A 9,541-nucleotide genomic window follows, 5' to 3' on the forward strand; every position below is an offset into this window, starting at 1 on the left:
TGTTTGTGTGTCTGTGTTTGTCCTCCCAGCATCGCTTGACAACCGATGCTGGTGTGTTTACGTCCCCGTAACCTGGCGGTTCGGCAAAAACGACCGATAGAATAAGTACTAGGCTTCCAAAGAATAAGTCCTGGGGTCGATTTGCTCGACTAAAGGCGGTGCTCCAGCATGGCCACAGTCAAATGACTGAAACAAGTAAAAGAGTAAGAGTAAAAGAGAGAACCAGGAAATAGAAGGGAGAAAAGGGAAGAGGGGAAGGAAGAAAGGAGAAAGAAAGGAAGAAGATAAGGAAGTTCACTGTTTAAGACTATTTAAGCACTAGATTTATACACAAGCTCTTACAAGTCATACCGTAAGCCCAACGAGAAATTGACCTAAGCTAACGCCACATTCTGCTATCTGACTGGCTTCAGCATTCAAGAGTTTCACTGGTTTAAGGAGTGAGGAGAAAGAACTCAGTCAACGCTGTTGGATAATTTAGAAAACTTCAAACTGGTTTATTAAGCATTAAGAGACAAATATAAGAAATAAACAGAACGACTCCAGCTCGAGTCGAATGGTTTAGAAAGTAAATCTTATAAAGTGGAACAAATTCAACAGCTTCACATGTTAGTGTTACAAACTATTTTATATATGCAAAGACACGTAGCGTATTATACATATATCGACGTTTGTATACGTATTTATATTTGTATATATAAAAATAGATAGATAGATAGATAGATAGATAGATAGATAGATAGATATTCGTATATGTATGTATGTATCTTCGAAACGTCTAGTTAGATTAGAAGCAGCTGACGAAGGATTAATTCCAAGTGGTTATCTGTTTTCCTATGTGTTCGTTCCGTTGTCTGTAGTTCATTTTTCTAACGTCCTGTACCCCGATATGCATCTATATACACATGTAGATGTAAGTATGTACATATATGTGGGTGTACATGCATACATATTCTTTGTATTATGTATGTATTTACACACACACTTACACATTACGCATTCCGGAAAAGAGACATTATTATCTATCTTTACCGTATTGTGATCTCCATTATTAAAAGTTGTATCTCTCTTCATATGCACACTTTCGTGCGTGCGTTCGCGCACATGTATTTGTGTGTGCTCGCACTCGCGTGTATATGTACGCGCGTGTCTATGTGTTCCAGAGAAGAGATAAATTTATACTTTGTTTTCATCAATCTTTATTCTATTGTTATCTTCATTGTTAAAAGATATAGACGGGCTCTTCACAGTTGTTGGAAGAAAACAAATATTCAAGTGAACATTCAAATAATTTTATTTGATTCCGCAAATTAATTACAATATACACTATAGGAATTAATACTAATTAGACTGTATAGTGATATATTCTCAAATTAGTCTCGTAAACAATTTGATGATTTTTAATATTCTTTTTATTAGAGGAAGTATGATTACTGTGAAATGAATAAATTGGTAGAGATCTGTTATTAAATTCTTCAAATGGAAGTTTCCTGTCGAATTAATAATAGTTTTTCAGTAAATTCAAAAATAAACGGAACTGATTAAAATATGTCAAAAGTCTTCCTTCTACAGAAATAATACTTAGAGTTATTGTTGAAAAGTGTTGATAGAGTAAGATAAGAAAGGGGGAGAGAGGTGACCTATACAGTAGTTTGCCAAATACATGACACTGTTTAGATTTATTCCTCACAGTTCTATTTTCAAACTCTGCCAGGTTCAGCTTAACATTCCATGTCAGAGTTTATTCAATCAATATAAGCTGAACGACATTATTGGCTTTAAAACAAGTCAAAATAAAGTCACCTAACGAGATAACAGTGCTAAGCAGTGATGTGTATAAATACAAACGGGTAACCCGTTCAAATATGTTTGAGAAGGCATATTCGAAAGCTATTCATTACATTTTGTCATGGAGAAAATTCCTCGCTGTAGACAACCCACGGCGATCCCTAACAAGATTGTGGGATGTATGCATTTTGGTGTGATTCGCTCCGAAAGTTTGTATTTATACACGTCCCTACTTAGCGCTGCCACTCCGTAATTTATTTACTATGATGACGGGAATATCATAAGAGGAACCAGTCTCGTGTATTAGTTCGTGGCGTTTGTCTATCCAGTCTCTGCTGCTGAAGAGGAAATTATCACTCCGAAATGCATGCATTTCAGTCAGGTCAAGGGACGCTGTAGACAACTATTTGTCTACAGAGAGAAATTTTCTCCCTGACAAAAATACAGTGAGTGGCTTTCATAGGGATTCGAACACGCTTCAAGTATATTTGAACTGGTAACAAGTTTGTAAAAGTCGCCTTGTTTCTATGTCACCTTTAACATTTTTTCAATGCTGCCTGGATTTGTTAGATGATATAAGTTACTGCACACGTTGTGGGGCAGTAAGTTAGTTTGATGGAGTCTGCACCCTCTGGTATGGATTTTTTTTCTCTCTTTTTCTATAGACATAAAGCCTGAAATTTGGTACGAAAGTGGGGCTCGTTAATTAAAGCGACACCAATGCTCGACTAGTTTTATCAACCCCGAGAAAATGAAAAACAACGTTGACCTCGATGGAATTTGAACTACTCAATGTAAAGCCGGAAGAAATGCTGCAAAGTTTTTTGTTTAGCACGCCAACAATTCTGTCATCTTGCCTTCATCTACTGTGAAATTACAATGAATACGCATATATCCTTTTACATGGTTTCGCCAGAAGAGGAAAGACAGTTCTCATGACGTCTTTCAATGTCTCTGAGACTGGAGAGAGGGGAAGAAAAAAAATCGCAGACCGGAAACATAGTTCTAATGCTTGTGACAGCTGAAAATCACCTGACAGTGTTTAACTAACGATATTTCTATGGACAAGATAACAACAAAATATATTTTAGATTCAATATTCATGAACAATGTTGATGCCATGAGATAACACGATTCTCAAGTCGTCGGGTCCATTATATTTATACTGAAGCGAAATAAGAATATTTGGTGGTGAGGAAAGAAATTAATAAAACAGCGAAGCAAGTGGACAGTCACAGCGTAAAAAGTATAAAGGATGCAAAACTCTTGGGAATCTATACTAAATGTGATTGGAGAAAGAGATTTCGATGAAAAATACACTTTAATTGATAAACTGAATAGTTTTCTGTCAGTCTGTGTGGGAGCTTACTAAATATGTCTCATCTTGTAACGAACCTGTCAGATATTTACAATTCTGGCAAATGTCTAGAGAAATAATACTTTTTAAGTAGGACTGCTAGATCGATATTATTAAACCCGAAGGAACAGGCTAAACTGTATCTTATGAGTTAGTTGAGCGATGAATTGGGAAATGGAGGAACAGAAGAGAGAGAGAGAGAGAGAGAGAGAGAAAGTATGTCTGTGTGTGTGTGTGTGTGTGTGCGTGCGTACGTGCGTGTGCGTGACTGTTTGTACGTGCGCGCTTTCTGTTTGAGATTTCATTCACATTTCGGACTAAGCCCTGAGTTTCTCACTATCGTTATTCAAAACACTGGCTGCTTCATAACTGAGACGAAGAACAACTTAGGGAAATGTAATGCGTGGGTACAATGTTCATGCTTTCCGTAACAGCATTAGTATAACTCATTGAAAATATTTCAACCAGCCCTGGTTCCGGGTTCAGTCCCACTCACTGCATGACACCTTGGGCGAATGTCTTCTGCTATAGCTTCGGACCGACCAAAGCCTTATGGGTGGATTTGATAGACGGAAACTCAAAGCACGCCGTATATGCGCGCGCGCGCGTGTGTGTCCATCACTACTGTTCGACAACCGGTGTTGGTGTGCGTACGTCCCCCGTAACATAGAGACTGATAGAATAAGTCCACGACTTAAAAGAGAAAAATTACTGAGGTTGATTTGTTCGTCTAAAATTCTTCAAGGTCATAAGTCTAATGACTGAAATAAGTAAAAGATAAAGTATATAGTATATATGTATGTAAATGTATTATATATATATATAGGTATATTTAATATATCTATACATACATACATTCTATGCATATGTATATATATGTATATATAAGACATTCCTCCAACCAGCTTCAATAATACCAAACATTTTCTCGACCCCTCTCTTTTTCTTTATTCGTATGTGGCCACATCAATAACAACTTTGATGTCGCCCCATCAACAGCCACTTTGATATCGTCACATCAACAGCTACTTTGATGTGACGACTTTGTTTACAATATATTGTTAGCGGTAGCGGATCCTGGCTATCGCTCTAGTGTGCAGGAACTCGCAACTGATGGTGAGCCAAATAGCTCGAAACTGAGTCTGTCTTACGATCCTGTTAGCAGCTAGAGGGTGATAGGGGAGCGGTGTCAACTTTAAGGTTTAAGGTTGTTCCCTGTGAAATTTATAGCTTAGCGTCTGTGACATGACCTGTTCGTTGTAGGTTTCTGTCTGAATGTGTTTACTTTATGCGTATTTCAGTATTATATATACCTGTCATGTATTTGTGTACATCATTAATATATAAGTACATGTTGATGTATGTATTCATATATAAGTTTATATGTATATTTATGCATTCATGTGTGCGTGTGTGTCTGAAGAGGGCGTCTGTCTCCAAAACTCCAAAGTTGAGTAACATTTTCATGCTTGGATGTGTAACCTACGATAAGAATAACACTAGTTAACAAAGGATTTGTTCCAAAGAAAAGAATACCTGTATCTTATAAGTTTTTGCATGCATAATTCAAAAATAATGTCACATTATCTGTATCGCCCACAGTTTCTCTGTTCCACGATATCCCTCTCAGTTCCTGTTACATGGGCTAAATTTCAGTTAAGCTGTTGAAATGTGAAGCTAACGGTTTAACTCTTGATTAAAATTTTTATGAATAGAATTAACCTAGTGAAATCATAAATCCAGCTTTCTGAATCAATGAGTCCCTGAATATATATGAAAAAAGTATGAAATGAACAATGTGTAAAGATACTAACACAGAAGCACAGAAAAATATGTAATATACTAACACAGAAAAATTAAAACAATACACGTGGGTGAAAAGAATCTCGTGGTGTGAAGAATCAAGTGAGACAAATCAACATAGAACAACGTGCGGCACAGACAATAGTGAAGTGAACCACAACACAGCATGCGGTTGTCATGGTAACAAGCTGCCAATGTCACGCTATCTGTTGATTGGCTAAAATTACCCAAATTTCCCAAACTTATATGACATTCTGTCGGTTACGACGACGAGAGTTCTAGTTGATCCGACGAACTGAACAGCCTGCTCGTGAAATTAATGTGCAAGTGGCTGAACGCTTCAGACAGGCATACCCTTAATGTTTAGATCTAAACTTGATAGGTGGCATTGCTTACTTTCCTATAACGTTGCAACAAATTTTGATGTAAACTTTTTCTACTGGACCAAATCTCAATTGTCTTATGCCAAAATGTAGTTAGGAACCAGTCCTCTTCAAAAATGTTAACAATCTTCAATTAGCGACAAGCTTTTTGAAAGATGCAGCGTGTAAGTAAATTACAGCCTTAAGAATATTATTCAACTACAACCGTAGTTGAATGATATATCGTGGTTATTATGTTAAACTGTCGTATGTCCAAATTTGGTCAAATGCGTTTTCTTTCAATATCTATTTTTGCTTGCAATAACTGGTTCTTTTGGTCAAACTATCGTATCTCCAGCTGCTTCAGATGCCAAAATACCAAAAATTGTCAAAGTGTAGTACAACGGTTTTGAACTTACGGCACTTTTGCATAATAGCAACAATACACACACACACACACACACACACACACACACACACACACACACGCACACACCACACAATGTGTACATATGTGCTCATCGTTGAACTTGCTCGCATTAAACTGGATGACGGATAAATTGGGCGAAATCCGAATAAAGAGGGTAATTGTTAGTATCGACTTTGACTATTAGTGTTGTGTATTCTGAGTGTGTAAGGGGAGTGCTGCAAGTCCTCTAAATATAGCAAACTTTCCATAACCATTAACCTCATTTAACAATGTAATCATGGAAAACTATGTTTTCTATTTCCTCTCATGAAATATTTTGCAGATTTTCCTGAAATTGCAACATGCACACACCTACAGTTGTTTGTACCACGATATGTACAGGCCGAAAAGAAGGATAATGAAAAGATGAAAGCATTTATAGGATGGAAAGCATTTATACACATCCGGTTATTGTTATCTTTTACGACCACTCTTTGTAGCACTCTGCACCCACTAGATTGCCTCTCAATTCATTGTCTACTATTCGAATTTATTCACCATTACCCTGCTCCATTCTTTCTATCTATATATTATACACATGTATATTTGGTCTATGTCGTCATCTTGGTTCTTGGTTGTTGTACTCTCAATGTTTTAGCTGTTGTCCTCTCCGGCCTTCTTCATGTGCTCGTTTTATTCGAGAGCGCTGTCAGAATTTCGAAGTGAAACCTTTTTCCAATTCCAAGGGTTGGATTGTTCTCATTCTATTGTCTATTTTAGTGATATTCTCCAGTTAGTTATTACTCTACATGTGATGTCACTAGCTTCTTCAACTTGAACCAGAGTAAACACATTTGAATGTTTGCTCCCATTAGCTGAAACACTACACTTAACAATGCTTTTATTCATTATAAGTGGTAGAAATTTGGAGCTTTAAACATGACATTTTAAAGATTTTATTCTATTTTGTTATTTTGGTGGGTTTCAAGTTTAATGTTTTCTAATTAAAGACTCCTTATGTTTGTTTTTTTTAAAAACTGATTGAAGGGATTATCGAAACCCAGCCTATGCGATGACTCATTCAGTCATGGTTAAATATATTTTATCATTACTTTGTTCCTCATGAGTTCGTAACTTCCCCCTCTCTCTCTCCTCGAGGAAAAGCTAAATGACGAAAAACGAACTACAAATATTTCATAACATTCTAAACACTTTATCTCTCCATTAGAATCACATTAGAAATTAGTTAAAACGAATTACCGCTTTTAGATATCCCTCATAAATTCGTGTAATACCAGGATTACAGCAGAAATCGGTCGCATAAAAGACGGACACACATCAAAATCTGATTTTTATTCATGCCATCACGCATTAAACAAGACACTCTACACTGCGTGGCATGATGAACATGTGCAATAGTAGTTGATCTCGGTAAATTCAAATTCAGCTTGATGGATTGAGAAGCTTCCTCAAACTATAAATATATTCGTTGAAATTAATTGAAAAAAAAAAGGACTGGACATATTTCAACTTAGGACACCAACGCAAAAAGTAGATTAACGACTTACCTATATTGCACGTCTACTTTTACTGCACAATACTCGGACACTATTCACGCTGCTGTCTTTTCAGTGTGGACAAAGGTATGATCTGCAGCCTACAACATCAAATGAAAGTCATATTGCAATCCAGACACATACCAACAAGAGAAGATCCTTCATAATAACAAGGATCTGGCAATCATAGCATCAGCTTCTAAGAGAAAAGATGTAAAGGTCGTGAATGTAGGTGAAAAAGCTGCAACGATCTTCTTAATTTATATTAAAAACAAGTCAGGAGAAAATCAGAAAATCGTGGTCATTGAATATCAAGACAGTATTCTAAAACAGGTTTACCATGTAAGGTAAATCTGTTTTCAGCTTTTACCCTTCAGGGATATCTCTTTCAAACAAAGTCTCCAACAGAAGAGATGATGGCCAAGAAATATACTTAGTCTATCCCATGTAGGAGATATGACAGTGAATATAAAAGTGGGACAAACCACCCGCTGAAAGTAAGGTGAAAGGAACATCGAAATCCGTAATTCATGGTTAGACAGAAAATTTGGTCTTGACTAAGTATTTGTGGAGAGAAAATGAAAGCTCTCATGGAACAAAAGTCAGGATAACAGATCGAAGCGACAGAAAGAAAAAGTGAATTTGATGGACTATGATAAGGTCTTCAGTTGTCCGAGTATAGATATTAACACTATTTGGGGCCCTTTAATTATGGGTGGGAGCATTAAACTCATGACAATAACAAAAAAAACTTGAGACTAACTTTTCTAATTCCCATTATTTAATGAAGAAATTGGACAATGGCATAGCCAATGGCGTAACTAGAGAGCGTGTCGCCCGAGACAGCCCTCGAGTTGTCCGTCCTTCCACCCCGCATCCAGCAAGTCTCTCTAGGTTTATATAGTAGTCCCAAGAGTGCCGCCTCCATAAAAGCGTCGCACGAGGCGAACCGTCTCTGGACACCCTAGGTACACTACTGGTGTTGACTGAGTGTTAAGTAGAGTGGTTTTGTACAGTGTTAAGCACAGTAGTTAGTCAAACCTCTGTGTCAGTTCAGTAGGGGTAAGGAGAACGGAATAATTTACACACGTAGACCTAATAAAGGAATCATTTGAAATATGGAGATTACCGTATATGAGAGACACTTGAAGAAGGCGAAAGAGTAAAGTTGAAACGTTGTGATTATTTCAACGAAAATATCATACATATATCCTCTCTACCATTGGCACAAGGGCTGAAATTTTGGTAAAGGGGCTAGTCGATTACATTGATCCCAGTGCTCAACTGGTTTTTATTTTATCAACCCCGAAAGGACGAAAGGCGAAAATCGACCTCGGCCGAATTTGAACTGTCACTAAGCATTTCCCCCAATTCTGTCAGCACGCCACCTTATATCAATGTATAATAATAAAACTTCCTCTTTGCAGATATTCATACAAAATTTAAATCTATAAATAGATTGTGAATCATGTTCGGTGTACATAAATTTAATTGACAAGGAAGTAGAATGCGTGACAGGCAACAAACCACCTTAACAAGTCGAAATGTTTTCTGTTGTTAAACCCCTTCTCAGCTTTGATCGAGCAACCCTATGATCAAAGACAATCCATCCGTAAACACCACATTTTTCTCTTATGTGTTGCGAACCTAGATCCACATTATCTAACGTGTCTTTTTCGAAGATTGTGCGAAGTGGTTTGAATGGATTTGGTTGATGTTTCTCGCTTGTCAAACGACCACGTACAGCTTTACTCTTTCTCTCAAGCAACTTGGATAAATCCATGTGACGTAAAACAAGTCATTTGGATAAATTTGAGTGGGGAATTGCACTAAATTCATGCTTGGCTCAATCTACGTAACAAAATTTCTCGGTAATATTCTTTAAACTGAATCAATAAATAAAATTTATTAAACTATAAATAGTATTTATAAACAATTTTTCCTCTCTTAATCCTTTCTGCTGACAATTGCGTCGATTTTATTCACATGAATACCGACTGAAGAGGAATGTCTCGCCTAATTTTAGCAATTTTGAATTGTCCTCGATTTTTATAAGAACTCTAATAGTACATGAGTATTTTTACATACACACACACATACATACATACATACATACATACATACATACATGCATACATACATACATACATATGAAAGAAAAAGGCTGATTAGAAGACTGCAGATTCAAGCCATCAATGGAACTATAAAGATATGTAAAACTTTCCAAAAATTTAGCACATAAATACATATGCATGCATCTAGACAT

General features: G+C 36.7%; 1 long non-coding RNA gene across 1 annotated transcript in view; it reads right to left on the minus strand.

Annotated features, from left to right (window-relative positions):
• Window positions 1-9,541, minus strand: part of LOC106876886 (uncharacterized) — a 13,653-nt gene that overhangs the window by 3,232 nt on the left and 880 nt on the right. The window contains exon 2 of the long non-coding RNA XR_001410304.2: window positions 7,288-7,376. This is a non-coding gene — a long non-coding RNA (uncharacterized LOC106876886). The remainder of the gene's footprint in view (window positions 1-7,287; window positions 7,377-9,541) is intronic.

This window comes from Octopus bimaculoides, chromosome 17, assembly GCF_001194135.2.
Source record: "Octopus bimaculoides isolate UCB-OBI-ISO-001 chromosome 17, ASM119413v2, whole genome shotgun sequence".
In the NCBI taxonomy this organism is placed as follows: Eukaryota; Metazoa; Mollusca; class Cephalopoda; order Octopoda; family Octopodidae; genus Octopus; species Octopus bimaculoides.